The sequence below is a fragment of the Pseudonaja textilis genome, chromosome 8, assembly GCF_049901715.1.
Source record: "Pseudonaja textilis isolate UNSWEBS1 chromosome 8, rPseTex1.2, whole genome shotgun sequence".
NCBI classification, from domain to species: Eukaryota; Metazoa; Chordata; class Lepidosauria; order Squamata; family Elapidae; genus Pseudonaja; species Pseudonaja textilis.
The window spans coordinates 14,254,066-14,271,114 of record NC_141997.1 but is presented as its reverse complement, the minus strand read 5'-3'; the positions used below and the strand labels follow the sequence as shown (position 1 = coordinate 14,271,114).

General features: G+C 36.2%; 2 long non-coding RNA genes across 2 annotated transcripts in view; both read right to left on the bottom strand.

Annotated features, from left to right (window-relative positions):
- Positions 1-200, bottom strand: part of LOC148125123 (uncharacterized) — a 34,483-nt gene extending 34,283 nt beyond the window's left edge. The window contains exon 1 of the long non-coding RNA XR_015744488.1: positions 11-200. This is a non-coding gene — a long non-coding RNA (uncharacterized LOC148125123). The remainder of the gene's footprint in view (positions 1-10) is intronic.
- A 7,708-nt stretch (positions 201-7,908) lies between these two features.
- LOC148125121 (uncharacterized) overlaps positions 7,909-17,049 on the bottom strand; it is a 482,037-nt gene continuing 472,896 nt past the window's right edge. The window contains exon 2 of the long non-coding RNA XR_015744487.1: positions 7,909-8,046. This is a non-coding gene — a long non-coding RNA (uncharacterized LOC148125121). The remainder of the gene's footprint in view (positions 8,047-17,049) is intronic.

Genomic DNA, 17,049 nt, shown 5'->3' with positions numbered 1-17,049 from the left:
TAGAACTCACAGTTTGTCATGCCCCTGGTGGAGACTGACTCTGAGGAAGAGGAGGAACAGCCAACATGGAGTGGGAGTGTGGCTCCAGAGGTGGTGGAGGAGGCTGGGGAAGGGCAGAGGCCGGCTGAGTAATCAGAGGAGGATCCAGGCCCATCCCCTATCCGTCCTAGGTCACGCAGGGAGGAGAGGATCAGGGAAAAGCGAGGTCTACTCAAGAGGAGATTACTATGATCCTCCTTGTGGCTTCCAACTGGGGGCTGTGTATATAAGTTTGTAGCTGTGCAGTTAGAATTTCTGGAGTCAAAGTTTAGTGTTTACTTTGAAAGAAGTTTATCTTTGCTGGCGTTCTTCCCATGGACTCTCCTTGGTTATTTTCCTGGAATGTATGATTAGTTATCTTGGCTTGCTTCGGAACTCTTGTCAATGCGTTTGTTTTGGCTTTCTTTTTGCCTCATTATTTACTTTAGTAACTTTAAACTGTGCCTAATAAAACAGTGAGGTTAAGTTGAAGGCCTTACTGGACTTTAATGTATGTTTTGGATTTTGGGTTATTTTGAGAGAATACGGATGATCACACAGTTTGATTTCTAGACTAATACCTTAACCACTACAGCAAACTACTGTATGGATTTCATCTTTCTTATATTTCATTTTAATATCATGCAGATAGGAATTCTCATTATTTAATACTTCAATTGTCTAGATTATATTCTTCTCTTAGCAGCATACAGTTAGTTCTTGGTTCCCTTTGCCTGTATTCTAGTGAACTATTTGATACACTACAAGGATTGAGATGTGGCCTATTATATTAGGAGACTGATTCTTCCCTAATTACAGCCTGTAAAATTATCAGAATTATACAATCCTCATAAAATGATTTTTTTTTTAGAAAGTGTACTCTATATTACAGTATACTTTCTATGTAAGAGGAAATCCAGCTGAAACTCTGCAGTTCAAATAAACAGTGGATAGAAAAGAATCCATTTCATTCTGAATTTTACCACATTTTGTTCATGTCTTAAAAAGAGTATCATCACAACTAGGTCATGATAATAACATTGATTAAATTATACCTTATTTAGTTTTGCTTAGGTATTATTGATTATATGCAATTTCTAAAAATGTATATGAATTATAACCTTATTTCATCCATTTCTCACAGAATTTCACCAGCAAATCAAACATCTTATAGTCAATCCAAGGACTGCACATGCCAACTTACACAAAAAAAGAACTTTAAATTATTTTAATCACAAAATGCTTAGGTAGATCACAAAATGAAGGACTTTTTTTAAAAAAATAGTACTTATTTAAATCTGGCTTCACAACTAAAGGCTAACAAGCTCTAAGCCATTTAAAATATAAAATGAATTATGCTGCTTCAGTTGTGCTTCTTGATGCCACTGTTTAGACAACTTGTATTCATATTTTCAGTCTAATTTTAACTGGATTTCAACATAGGTTTTCCATTTTAATTTACTAATATTTTAAGTGTGAATTTCATATAGTTTAATGAAGTGAAATATGTTTTAGAATATCACTTCTAGAGCTGTATTGGTTAATAAAACCAAATAATCTGCCATAATAAAAAGCAGTATCTTCAGCTAGCACACGGCAGCTTATGCCAATAATTAGTAGCAAATCTGACCATGTAGAATGGTGATTATATATCTGGCTTTAGATTTGCAATGAAAAAAATCAGTCATACAAACCAATGCCACCTTATTTGCTCTAAGTGTAATTTGGTGGTAGCTGTTTAGATTGATGATTGAATGTTTTGAAATGCATACCCAATTCAGCAAGCAAGCAAGCAAGCAAGCAAACAAGCAAGGAAGCAAACAAGCAAATACAATTTTAAAACAGATACTGTTATCTGAAGTTGTTTTATTACATTTATTTAGCCTCCTAGCAGCATCGTTGACTAGGACTGGCAATAGACCACCAGAATTTCAGATAATTTGTTTTTTTCTTCAATTTTATTGAGGATCCTGAGAACTAAACCTAGGGCATTTTTCATACCGAAAAAAAATGGATCTAGAAACTGGAATATGGATTCAGCAACAAAAAGCAAGGTGTCTGCAATAGCAGATAAGTTTGGTGAATTGAAAGATGATTAATGGTTGCTTATATGATTCATTATAATTACATTATTCCTAGGGAAAGATGCTTGTGTGATTTCTTTCTGAGCTACAAAAATATTACAGCTAGTCTTTGGTACTATCCATCTCGACAACATAGAACACACCATGTGCTGTTTTGCCTAAGGCAACAACGTGTTTAGTCCTGGGAGATAACTGATAGTATATTGAAATAATGCTTTATCAAATACATGCTCAAGGGCAGAAATCTTAACTGCTAGAATCTGGATAGGAAAATGATTTTAGTAGCACATGAAAATGGTCTTTTTGGATATTCTCAGGTATATCATTTCAAACACAAAATTCTAAAAAAATGTTAATTGCTCACATGCTGAGGTTTTTCAACAAGATCCAGATTATATTCAAGATAAATAAGCACAAGGTTACATATTGCTATGTAGTAATGCTTTTCATTGTTGTTCTCTATAGTTGCCACTGACATTTTCTTTTTGCCTAGAAAAATCAGAGAAATGTTGAGGTGGTTCATAAAAACCATGATAATGCATGAGGCTTTAGCCAGGCTTTTGCTTTTTCACCAGACTTTCAATAAATCAAAGTGAATGCGAAAGTGTACCTCTTCAAGCAAAACTTTGGAGAAATGTCAAGTAAAGCCACTTGTCCTTTCATAAATCATATATGAATTGTTTCACAATTCATACTTATATTTTACCACCTTCAGTTTCTGACTTTGCTACAAGCACTTATATTTAACTTTCATATAATGATCTTTCTTTCTTTCTTTCTTTCTTTCTTTCTTTCTTTCTTTCTTTCTTTCTTTCTTTCTTTCTTTCTTTCTTTCTTTCTTTCTTTCTTTCTTTCTTGATATGCACTCCTACAAGATTTACTCGGGGTAAGTTCCCTCTTATAGATGAAGGCAAATATACATGGAAAATGTTGTAGGATCCAATTTGAATTGGTCATGGGACCAGGGGTTTAGTTTTTCTCAGCTTTCAGATTCATGCTGAATCCCATCCTCAAGGTACCTCTCTCTACTGAAATTTGTGCTTTGGGCTATTCTATGAGTAATATTTATGTGGTGCCTTCCTATGGGTTGATTGGTGTTTGATGGCCAGCGATTGGCTGTTGTGTCCTTGTGCTGTCAAGCCATCAGCTCCTAAGTACCTGATAAGCTGGTAGTAAATCAGCACTCCTGAAACGGGAATCTGTTTCCCAGGCTTTAATCATTTCCCTGGCTATCTTTGTACTTGCACGGCCAACAATCATAGCAGCTGTTAAATTGAATGTATACCCGTGTTCATTGCAATATGAGGCTACCAATGAATTAGGTCTCCTTGTCTGACTGCTTGCTTGTGTTCTTGCAATCTGGTGGTTAGCTGCTTTCCTGTCTGTTTCACATAGTTGCAAGAGCAATCCATTCAGGAGATCTGGTAGATTACATTAGCAATATCTCCCACTTCAATGGAAGTATCTCCCATCTCTCCATCTTAGTCAAGTTTACATTCGGGATGAATACATATTATGAATTTAAAATACTTTGCAGAGAACTCCCATGCTTAATAGTATCCATTTGTAATATACAGTATTTCCCTTATGTTTGGCAAGTATTTAACTCCTTTTTATCTGTAGTGTAATAATCATTCTATTTAGGATGATTAGTTTAACATCAAGAATCACTCTAAAGACTTGGGCTAAATGCAGCATATGGGGTGTTCCTATTTAGTGACTGCCTCATTTAACAATATTTGCAGTTATGACAGTGATAAAAAGTAACTTTGTAACCAAACCTCACATTTTCAACCTTTGCATTCTGTGAAGCAAAGGAAAGCTGAAATAAGATTATTAGCACAGTTGCAGTTTCACTTAGTGACTGCTTCAGTTATCAACCAAGTTGCCAATCCCAATTGTAGTTGCTAAACGAGGACTATAATTCTTCTGGAGTCCAAAAAGCCACTGCATGAAAGTTTAAGAGCTGAATAAGTTATCATTCCCTTCAGGAGCTTATGTCTTGCTGTCCTAATCACTATCAACACTATTAAAGAGTAAAGTACTTGATCGTTACTGTTACTAGTATTGCTCATTTCATCCAAAGTGGTATTTGCTAAACAGATACATTCAGGAAGAAACAAGTAAGATCAAATCTATAAGGTTAAGCAACTGCATATATGAAACTGAGCTTCAATAAGCTATGTGCCAAGAGCTCATGTCAGCATCTTGTGGTTAACTGCATTACAAAGATCAGTAAGCAAACAAGCATTGAAGGTGCAGTAGTACAGCTAGCAAAGTTTGCTGTTGGCAAGATAAAATGAGGAAAGGCAGGCAGATCAATGCCTGTCGCAGCTGCCCCTGGTAGGTAAAAAGATGGGGAGGTGGGGGGGACACTATAGAGAGAAAATAGACATAAAGGATGTGAAACCTATACAGATGAATTTCTAAGCATAGCAGATCTCAATCATTCAAAACCTGCCATGCTGCAAGACTTGACAGAGCCATAAAGAATGGCAGCAGGGACTGAAAATGAAGGATTACCATGATCATTTTAAAACTAGCTCTGGGGCAAAGGAATACTTTGTGGCATATTCCCACCTAGCTGTGCTAAATATAGAGGAATAGTAAAGGTGGAGAAAAATTAAATACCCCCTGGAGTATTGCATCTGATAGAAACAAAATATTCTAGAATTCTTTAAAATGTAAAACAACAACCAAGGAAGGGTATAAAATCTTACCCAGCTCATTCATATACTTTCTATTGAATACGTTTGTTTTTGATTTTGCGCAATGTAATCCTCCTTTACTTGAGATCACTGTAACTGAGGTGAACTCTCACTAGATTTACAAAAAAGATGTTTGTGCCTCCCTCTACTAAAAATGATTGACAAGGAAAGCTCACTAAAGCAAGTGAGCCAAGTAAAAAAATGCAAAGACTGTAGCAACTACCAAACAAGATTAATGTGACACAAAGCACAGCAACATTTCCATGGATAAAACATTGTGGATGGTAAAGAAAAGAAAATATGGAGAGTGGTCCAGATACATACAATTATAACAAGTATAATGGTTTTGAATACTGAAGCTGTCAGAGAAATAAAGTGGCTTGTAGGATCCTCATCTGTTTCTTCTCTTCTGTCCCATGGGCACTACCACTGCTGCCTATTCTTCTCCATCCTATCTTTGTTAATGCACATCTCCTCAGTGGTGGAATTAAAATAATTTAACAATCGGTTCTCTGCCTAATGTCTGGCTAGGTAGACCCAGAAAACAGTTTGGAAAATGACCCGGAAAATGGCCTGAAAAATGGTGTAAAAACTGCTGAAAATGAGCTGAAAAACAGGTGGGATTAGCAAGTGGTGGGATTAGCAAATTCGCTGAACGGGGCAGAATTTTAACAACTGGTTCAATCCAACCTCTGCTTATCCTACAGATTTCTCCCTGCCTCTAGTGTCATGTTTTCTATCTTTTCCACTACTGTTACTACCACTATAACATGCTTCAGACCATAAGACGCACCTAGCTTTTGGGGAGGGAAACAAAAAAAATAAAAAATCTGTCTGTACCTCACAGCCCCAGCACATGGTTCATCAGGGGTCTACTCCATTGCACTCATCACCAGTCAGTTGAGCAACAGTTGCTATTGCTATTGCTGCCTCCTTTATGTCTGCTGCCTTCACCAGGGAATGCTGGAGCCTTCACCAACATTCCCTGGCTATTGGCGCCACTCACTGCCATTGCCTATCGCTGCTACTTGCCACCACCTATCGGTGGTGGATTGACCTCCTTGGAATACCACTCTTCAGCTGCTCCAGGCAGTGGAGATCACCACCGCCTATTGCCACCTCCTGTTATTGCCACCACCTGTTGCCATCTCTCACCACTGATGTGGTTCACCACTGCTTGCCACCACCGCCGAATGGTAGCAGTGGCAACAAGTAGTGGCAGCGATAGGTAGTGGCAATCCCTGTTGCCTGGAACAGCTGATCAGCAGTATTCTGGGAGGCTGATCCAACTGCTGATAGGTGGCAGCAGCAAACGGTGGCAACGATAGGTGACGGTAGCGACAGGCAGTGGTGACAATAGGCAATATACACTCCATGAGATGCACCGACATTTCCACTCCACTTTGTGGGGGTAAAATGCATTTTATAGTGAAAAAAATACAGTATATGGTGATATCCCAGAGTCTCATATTTCACAATCAGCTCAGATTGTTACTGTTTTGAAAAATACCTTATGATGTTTTTTTTTTCTTTTATAATGATGTAATTGCATCAACATGGCTAGCACAGAGCTTTTAGAATAATCATTGTTAGGGATACACCCTAGCAGAATCTGCACGGCAGGCAGGCAGGCAGGCAAAATATGTGAGATAGACGTTTTTGTAGCTTACACTCAGTAAAACAGATACACAGTGCTAGTTAAATAGTTTATTCCAGTAAGAGTTTTAGCATAGTCAGAAAACAGTCCATATATCATTCACTAGTTCAGTCCGTCCGGGGATTAATCAGTTGCAAATTCCAGTGTCGAAAAAGAGGTCAGTAAACTTACAAATATCAGTCCAGTAATATATCTCCTCGCAGTAGAGATATGAAGAAGTCAAAACTTCTCTCTTCCTTGGGAGATGGGAGGAGCTTGCGCCGTGGCGATACGGTTTGCAATCGAGCTCCTCGATTGCAGCCGATATCTCCGCCACTGGCCGGTCCAACGGACCTACGCTGTCCCGTAGGGACAGCCATCGTGAAGAGCATATCCTGAGGATTCCGGGGACACCGCAAAATCCCTGGAGAGCCCGGGTGAAGCTCTTCTTGCCAGCGGCGGAGAGGCAGCCCCATGCTGCTGAGGCCGGGCGACTCAGACGGAAAGAGTTTGAGAAAGAGTTTGTCGGTTGGGTGAGAACTTCTTTTTTTATTTAATTTTTGAATTTTGAAAGTTTACTCTAATTATTTGAAGAAACCTGTGTGATTTTGTTTTGTTTTTGACAAAATTGATTTAGCGGCGTTTTTTAGGGAAACGTCAAAGAGAGAATCCATTTTTTTTTTTTTTCTTTGCTTCGGACTCTATTGTTATTTATTGGATAACTGGACTGTTTTCTTTTTCTATATATTCATATGTTTTATTCTTCTTCTGGACTTTTTTTTTTTTTTTTTCTGGGCTAGAGGCTTCTCTTGATTTTGTTTGATTTTTCGGTTTCTGTTTTGTGTATTGCAAGCCGGCTTTCCCTTAAGAGAGGAGGGGGGAAAGTGAGAACTATGATACTTTGTAACACTGCCACCTAGAGGCTCGGAAATATTTTTAAAAAAATAAAAAATAGACTCTTCTTCTCAAGGACATCCCCTGATAAGATAGAGGAAAGCACTTTGTGGAATATTATTACAGGTGTCTTTCTGGATATACATGGCTCAGCTTTGAAGCTTGTGGGAAAGAGAAGGGAGTTATAATTAGAGCCTTGGATAATTAAATAGAGTGCAGTGTTGTTGTTGTTTTTGAGTTCTGCCAACCCCTTCACTAACATCAAGGTCCTTACTTTTAAGCTTGATTTATTTGCAAAGGGAAGCCTCTGAATTTCTTTTTTCTACTTATATTTTATTTTGATTTAACTGATTTTATTTTTTTTTTTGCCTATTTGGATCCTGTTTTCTCTTTTTTCCTTTTTTTTTTTTAAATGTACATCAGCGGACTATTTCTTTTTCCTTTTTCAATTGTGGTTTTTCTTTTTTTTTTTTTTTCTGGCTGGACTAAGGTGTGGAATCTGAAGAAACTTATTTTTCTTGGTTTTTGTTTTGTTTTTGTTTTTCTCTTTTTCTTCTTCCCTTCTTCCTTTTTGGCTTTGTCTTGTTTATTATTATTATTGGGTTTTTATTTTTACTGTTACTTTTTTTTATGGTTTTTTTTTCTTTTTATTGGACTAAGGTCAGGAAGAATTTGAAGAATTTTTTTTTTCTTTTTTCTTTTTTTTCTCTCACTTTTGGCTTTTTTATTGTTGGCCTTTTACCTTGGATTATAATTTCATATTTTTTTCTTTTTTGTGGATTAAAATTTGAAAAAACTTGAAGAGTTGGAACCACTTAAAATGAGTAAGAAATTTATATCTTGGGTGCCTCTATGTCTGCTTCTGCCTCCCCACCATCTGGACAGCGCTCAATTCAGACATTGTTAAAGCAAGATAAAGAGAAAGAAAAAGAACAAGAAAGAGTATCCTTCCAGATGATTATGCAAGGAATTCAAGATCTTAAGGTAAAAATGGATACTATTGAACAAAGAACAGGTAGGATGGAACAGATGATGGAAAAATATGAAGAGAGACTCCAAAATGTTGAAGAGGGAGGCAAACAAAGAGAGGAGAAAATTGGAAATATCGACAATAGATTAACAGCGATTGAACAAGAAAAAGTGAGATGTTGAAGTGGGAGTTGGATAGATCAGAATTTTATCTTAGATTCCAAAATATAGAAGAAGAAAAAGGACAAGATTTGGTTGCGATAATGGTAGGAATTCTGGCGGAGGCGCTCGAGATAACAGAAGAGAAGATGATGGATGGAATTGATGAGATATATCGAGTTTTACAAGATATGCGATGAGAAATAACCTACCCAGAGAAGTTCATATTAGATTTATTAAAAAATCTTTGAAGACACAAATATTGCAAGTAGCAAGAGAGAAGCCACTGAAATACAAAAGTAAAGAAATTTTGGTTTTAAAACAAATACCTAGAAGAGTGAGAGAGATGAGAAGAGAATACCGATTCCTGACTAAAAGGTTATTGGAAAAAGAGGTGTCTTACAGGTGGTTGATTCCAGAAGGATTGATGTTTACGTGGCAGGAACAGAGACATAGAATTGATTCAATTGAGAAAACAGAACTGTTTTGTGCAGAGGTTTTGGAGGCAGAGAAGGAGGAGCAGGAAAGGAGGTCCCATCAATTGAATCCCAAGAGGAACAAATGGAGGTTGGAAAAGAAGAAGGTGCAGTAGGTGGATAAGTGGATATTAAAGATCAACGTGAGGCAAGACCCACGAGAGTGGTTAAATCTAAATATAAAACATAATTATGGAAGAGAAAAATTGATTACAATGAATATAAATGGACTGAATTCAGCTGCTAAGAGAAGGAAGATTTTTCATAAATTAATGAAATTAAGGTTCGACATAATTTGTTTACAAGAAGTTCATATTAAAAAGCAACATGAACAATTGTTATTACAACCAAAATTAGGGAAATTGTTTACCTCTTTGACACAATCCAAGAAAAGAGGGGTGGTTTTATATATTAAAGAGGCCATTCAGCAAAAATGATTTATACAGATGATGATGGGAGAATATTAATGGTAGAAATAATGGACAATAATAGAAAGATACTTTTGATTGCAATTTATGCACCGAATGATAAACAGGAAGAATTCTATAGAAAATTACATACTAAGACTGCCGAACTTGACTATGCTAATGTAATTATGATGGGAGACTTTAATGGAATTGTGGATAATAGACTTGACTATATTGCAACAACAGTAAAGCATAACAGGAAAACTCTTCCTAAATCCTTTTTAAAATGATAGATGAATTAACTTTAAAAGACATATGGAGAGAAAGAAATGATAAATCTAAGCAATTTACGTTCTATTCAAATAGGCATCTATCATGGTCCAGACTGGATATGATTTGGATTTCAACAGATTTAATGTCTAGTATTCAAGAAGTAAATATTGAAACAAGTACTTGGGCTGACCATAACCCATTGACAATTGAATGGAAGGGACAAAGGAAAAGATCGAGATGGACATTAAATAATTCTATTTTAAAGGATAAGGAATTTATACAATGGATGGAGAAAGAATTGGCCTTCTTCTTTAAAGAGAACAGAAAAGAAGACACCTCAATACAGAATGTTTGGGACACAATGAAGGCCTATGTTAGAGGCTTGATAATAGACTATACAAGAAAAAGAATAACAGGAAAAGGCGAACTCTTAAAGCCTTGGATGATGAATATAAGGGACTTGAAAAAGAATTACAGAAAATGCCACACAGAAAAGATGTTAAAATGAAACTGGATATAACTAAACATAAAATGGACTTAATAGAGAAAGAAGAACTGGCACAGAAAATTAGGAATGCTAAACAGAATTATTTTGAGGATGCAAATAAGCCAGGTAGATGGCTAGCATACAAATTGAGAAAGGAGAAAGAGTCGAGGAAAATACCGCAGTTAATAGATGACCAAGGTAAAATTTGTTATGGCAGCAAAGAAAAAAAGAGATTATTTATGATTTTTATAAGCATTTGTATAAGAAAGAAGACATTGATGAGGAGAAAGTTAAACAATACCTGCAGAATGCAAATCTACCTAAGATACCTAAAGAGATTGAAGAAATGCTAGAAAGTAATATAACAATGATGGAGTTAAGTCAAGCACTTAAGAAACAAAATAATGGAAAGGCACCAGGTCCAGACGGGTTTCCTGTAGAATTTTATAAAATCTTTCAAGAATCACTGTGTATTCCACTGTTAGAAGTTATGAATGAAGTTATGTTAAAAAAGATGATACCTAAAACATGGTCAGAGGCTTACATTACACTTATTCCAAAAGAGGAGGCGGACCTACTGCAAATCAAGAATTATAGACCGATTTCTTTACTAAATGCAGATTATAAAATTTTTGCTTCAATATTAGCAGAAAGACTTAAAAAGTACTTGAATAACTTTATTCACCCAGACCAAAATGGGTTTTTGCCAAAGCGACAAATCAGAGACAATATGAGAGTAATTCTGGACACCCTGGAATACTATGAGGCGCATCCTGAAAAGCAAATGGCTTTGATATTTTTAGATGCTCAAAAGGCATTTGATAACGTGAATTGGAGATTTATGTTACTTTTAATGGAACAGATGGGCTTTGCTAGAAGATTTATTCAGGCAATAGAAGCAATTTATAATGAACAAACAGCTAAGGTAATGATGGAGGGAGAATTTACAGATCCTATTAATATAAGAAAAGGCACAAGACAAGGTTGTCCTCTTTCTCCCTTGATATTTGTATTGACTTTGGAAGTGTTGAATAGAAATATCAGAGAAGATAAAACTATAAAAGGAATGAAAATTAAAAAGGAAGAATTTAAACTACAAGCCTTTGCAGATGACCTAGTCTTTATCTTGGAAGACCCTATAGAAACAGCCTCAAAACTGTTGGAAAAGATAGAGGTCTATGGGGAGGTGGCTGGTTTGAAAATAAATAGAGATAAAACAAAGATTTTGTCAAAGAATATGTTGCTGAAACAAAGGGAAGAGTTGGCAGAACTGTTAAAAATTCAAGTTACAAACAAGGTTAAGTATCTGGGGATATATTTGACATCAAGATGTAGTACATTGAAGGAGAATAATTATATTAAACTTAAACAACAGATAGCTCAAGATTTGAAAAAATGGGAGAACTTACAATTGTCATTAATAGGAAGGATTTCAACAATCAAGATGAACATTTTACCCAGAGTCTTATTTTTGTTTCAAACAATACCAATTAGGCTTGGAAAAGAATATTTTGAGGATTTAAATAAAATTGTTTTGAAGTATATATGGCAAGGCAAGAAAGCAAGAATAAAGTTAAAGCTTTTTACAGGATGCTAGATTTAGAGGAGGGTTTGGTCTGCCTAATTGGGAGTTGTACTACCAAGCTGCAAACTTGACGTGGGTTAAAGAATGGATAACATTAAGGAAAACCAGATTGTTGACATTAGAAGGTCATGATTTGTTGTTGGGCTGGCATGCTTTTTATGGTACAAGGAACTAAAACACAGGGGTATTTTAGAAGACATTATATACGGGAGTCTCTGTGGTTGAATTGGGAGAAGATAAAAAAAACAGTGTTATTTGAAAATTCCAGTTTGGTTATCGACGATAGAAGCGTTTTCTTATCCTATAATTTATAAAAAGGAACAAACAGTTAACTATGGGGAATTATTAGATGAAAAGGGTGAACTTAAATCGATGCAAAAATTGGAAGAACAAGGTATACAGATGAATTGGTTTTCATATTTGCAAATTCATTCAAAGTACTATGAGGATTCCAAAGCAGAGGGATTTTATGATAAGCAAACTGACTTGGATAAGATTTTGATGGGTACTGATGAAAAGGTGATTAAAAAATTGTATGGTTATTTATTGCAAATTAAGCTTGAGGAAGAACAAGTTAAAGAAACTATGATTGCGTGGGGAGGAATTTTGGATATGGGATTGATTTAGAGAAATGGCAGAAATTATGGTCGCAAAATTATAAAATGACAATGTCTACAGCCTATAAAGAAAACTTGTATAAGATGTTTTACAGGTGGCATTTTCCCCGACAAGGATAGCAAGAATGTTCAAGAACAAATCCGAAAAATGCTGGAAATGTCATCAGAAACCTGGTTCATACTATCACATGTGGTGGACTTGTGAGGATGCTAGAAAATATTGGACTAAAATCCACATGTGGCTGGAAAAAATGACAAAGAAGCATATAGACTTGAAACCGGAGTTTTTCTATTGGGAATACTACCAGATACTTATAGTAAAGAGTTGAAATATTTGATTGTAAATGTATTGACTGCTGCTAGGATTGTATTTGCAAAAAATTGGAAAAATGAGAAAATTCCATTGCAAGAAGAAGTTGTAAAGAAAATTTTGGAATGTGCTGAGATGAGTAGATTGACTTTTGAAATTAGAGAGCAAGAAGATAAACAATTTTATTTAGTTTGGGATCTTTTCTATCAATGGTTGAATGATGAAATATTAAAATATAAAAGTTAGATAATAAGGAATAATAATGACTTTATTTTCCCTTTCCTTTTATTGGTTTTTGATACTATATCTATATAATAGTTTTCTTTGTTTCTTTCTTTTTCATATTTGGGATAGAATTGGTATGATTATAAGATTTGTTTTAGAATAAAATATTTAAAATATAGTTATCTCATAAAGGCATGACCGAATAAAAGTTTAGTCAAATTTTTTTTTTTCTTTAATAGCGATACTAGGATTTATAAATTTGTATTGATAAGAGTATTATATAAAGTAACTGTAATTGTGACTATGAGGTGAATGCACAAAACCGATGGACCAACCGACTTACTGTGTGTACAAAAATATGGGGGAGCTGATACTTTTATGCTTTGTTGTTGTGTTTTTTATGTTAAAAAAATAATAAAAATTTATATATAAAAAAAAAACTTCTCTCTTCCTTCAGCAACTCAGCAGTAGGGAAACACGCAGTTAACAAACCATCAATTCATCAAAACAGTCAATCGTCAGGGAATCGTCAGCAATTGTCAGGTTCTCTTGCTCCCTCTTATGGCGGTTCAACACCGCACCCAAAATTACATGCTTTGCAGTTTAAAGTGACACACACTTAAACTTACAATCATAATTTATATATATATTATTTTACCCAAACTACGTTAGGTAACCTATGTTATTCCTAACAATCATGAAGTGCTTGCTAGGAATCTGGGGATTTTCACCTCACCCGTATTTCATGCTGTAGTTTAAGAAGATCCTGCACCTTGCAATCTGCACAGTGCAGCAGTATCCTAATCCTAATTACATAATTTTTAAAGGACAGTATTTTTCAACAAAAATACCAGTGAAAAGCCCATTCACTTTCAAACTGAAATTTCTTTCCAACTACAAAATGACGGATGATCTGCTTGTTTATTTAAAATATTGATTTCCCACTTTAAATTTATGCAAATCCCAGGGCAGTTTACAGCAAGAGAAACACAGAAACAATTCTATTAAACAAAAACAAATCCATTAGAAAGTCAAGTATTAAGAGGAATTAAATCCCTTAGTGTAATACAGACCACAGTATGTTTTGCAACTGCCATTTTCCAAAGATTCTTTTTAAAAAAGTAATTAGTAAAATTTCCTTCCTTCCTTCCTTCCTTCCTTCCTTCCTTCCTTCCTTCCTTCCTTCCTTCCTTCCTTCCTTCCTTCCTCCTTCCTTTCCCTTTCCGCTCCTCATGCATGTGATTATATTATTGATAATATTGTTAGCAGTTGCAAACCAAATTGTAATATTTTATTCTCTATTTTTGGAATACACACAGCATTTACATCATAATTTTGACAATTTATTGATATCAAATCTATCTATCTATCTATCTATCTATCTATCTATCTATCTATCTATCTATCTATCTATCTATCTATCCATCCATCCATCCATCCATCCATCCATCCATCCATCCATCAGCTTTCTGTCACAAATGGATTTGGTTATGTATCATATCACCAGTCAAACCTGAAAGAAAGGCTATTCCAGTGGCTATAGCTGAAATGCACTGCCTTCATCACCTTCTTCAGCAAATCTTCTCAGAATGAACACACTGTGAATCAATTCTACCCGGATACACTATCCTGATGATATCTAAGAACTAATCCATATTGTCCTTTATTTGGCCATCAAGTCCAACCATGTATTCAGGATAGGAATCAATATATAAAAGTTTCAGAAATGAGGGGTCCTTGGTGCTTCTTGAAGCTTGCTTGTTTTCTTACAGACATTTCATTCCCCAAATTAGGTAACATCATCAGTGTTAATAAGTGGTTTGCTGTCAGTTTATATTTCGATGGCTTCCTGTCAGTGTTGGTTGGCATGGTCTTAGAGAATCTTTGATTGGGCTGTTTGCTGTTGGTTTATTCTGCAGTTTCTTGATTCAGGTATAATTTACTTGATTGTTGGTCTGAAGTTAAACTTGGAGTTAATCTATGCTGATCTGGGTGCTGATTGCTGCTGGACAGACACTTGGTTCTTTTTGTTCCTTTTTGGGCTGGGTGATAGTCTCTTTTGCATCTTCTATAGATATTGTTAATGTTTATGGGTCTATTGATGGCTGATTTGCCAGAGTGCCAGTCTTCTAGAAATTTTCTGGCATTTTTGGACTTGGCCTGGTCTAGGATGGTCACGTCTTCCTGATTGAAACTATGGTTAAATCTGTCTGTATGTTGTGAAATTAAAGAATTTTCATCATGTCTTCTGATTGCTAGTTGGTGTTCATGGATGTGTTCTGCCAGTATTCTGCCTGTTCATCCTACATAGTGGTTGTTTGCAGTCCTTACATTGTATGTTGTAGATGACTCCTGTTTTTTCTTCTGTGATTGTTGGGTCTTTTGGTCTGCTTAGTATGTTTTGAACAGCTTTAGTTGTGTGCTGTGCTGATTCCATGTGGCTGTAGTAGTCTGTTGGTGGTTTTTGAGATATTTTTGATGTATGGCAATGTCATTCTTTTTAGGGGTTGCATTGGTTGTGTCATATTGGGTTGAGTGATCAGGGACTTTTTGATAAAGAGCACCAAGGACTGCTCACTTCAACCCTGAACTACAAATATTCTCCTTTATTACTGTCAGAAATGTTGATCCAGCCTCTTTGGCTGTACGCAGTTTAGGAAAATTCACCATCTCCCTTAGTTATTGGTTCTACTATTTAACCATTTTTACTCATCAGAGGCTTTCCCCCGCCCCCAACCAAATTCAGCCACACTGCTGAAGATTATGGGATGATAAAAGACGAATAATAGATGTTAAATATTGGATGACTGATCTCATATCTTTTCTCAGTTGTCTTTTCTCAAGGCTAAATAATAATATACTTTGCTTCCTCAGTCCTGTCATGTAATACTTACTTACTTCAAACTGATAGATATCTAAGATATTCTAACATTGCACTTACTTTAAATATATTTGTAAATGATAGGTATTATAAATGACTCAAAGACTCCCACCTAATAGTTTTTGTTGAACTGTAGTTCACCAAACAATTTTAGGTATACATTTCATTTTAAACCCATTTTTATCTGCTATATCGGTACTACAGGCAGATTGCTATTTAATGTCCTGGTTACCAACTGTAGCATTCTACATTTTCTGCTGGAAAAATGCAATTGGGGCTGATATCTGAGAGTCAGGAACTTTCTGAATGGTTCAGTACTGCCAATGTTGCTTTTCTAATTATGTTCACTGAAGCTAAATGCAAGACTAAGGGAATTTCTATTACAAATTCTACAGTTGTCCAAATTCATGTGAGGATATTTCTATTTAATGACCAGTATGTCAGAAAATATTGTAGTCCTCAGAACAGCAAATATAACCAAGGAATGTCAAAACTACCCATCTGAGTCATTGGACTTCAAATCATTAACACACTACTTGGAATCTAATTTAGAACAAATCACTTGATGAGAAAGGTTAAATGGCAAATAGATTGTGGTCATTATCCAGGAAAGGGGTGTAGGAGAACTCACCATAGCCACGTCAGCACATGCCCCCCTGGGTGTGGCCAGGTGGGCATGGCCGGGTCAGCATGGATGAGTGGATGTGGTGAGTTGGTACAGATAACTTGGTGCAAATGACTCAGCATGTTCAGGTTGTTGTGTATGGGTGGACATGACTGGGTGAGGCACCAACTGTCCTCTTCTCCATCACCCCTTTCTCCTTCTCCTCCTCCAGCCAGGTTGTCCCCATGTCCAATTGGGGCAACTTGTTCTGCACCCACTGACCACAATCTGGTCTCACTGAATCTTCCATGCTGAGTCATCTGTATCACCACCGTTGGTGGAAGATTCACTTAACTGGCACTGAATCTTCCATGCTGAGTCATCTGTATCACCACCGTTGGTGGAAGATTCACTTAACTGGCACTGCAACAGAAATGTTAGGTTCAATTCTGCTCATAAGTCAAGGACTGCCTTTATTCAGCCAGGTGACTGGAAGACCCAGTGGTTGGATTCACACAACCCATTCATTGTATATCACCAGCGTGTGTTGGTTTAAGGAGCCCCAGCTGGCATCACTCCTCCCCTTGCTTCTCAACAGTAATCAAATGAGGAGATGAATTCTGCCCAGAGGTAGTCTTGTCACAGCCACCAGAGTGGAGATTCCTTTTTTTTTGAAAGCTGGATGGTGCCCAGGAAGGAAAGCCCATCAAAACTCG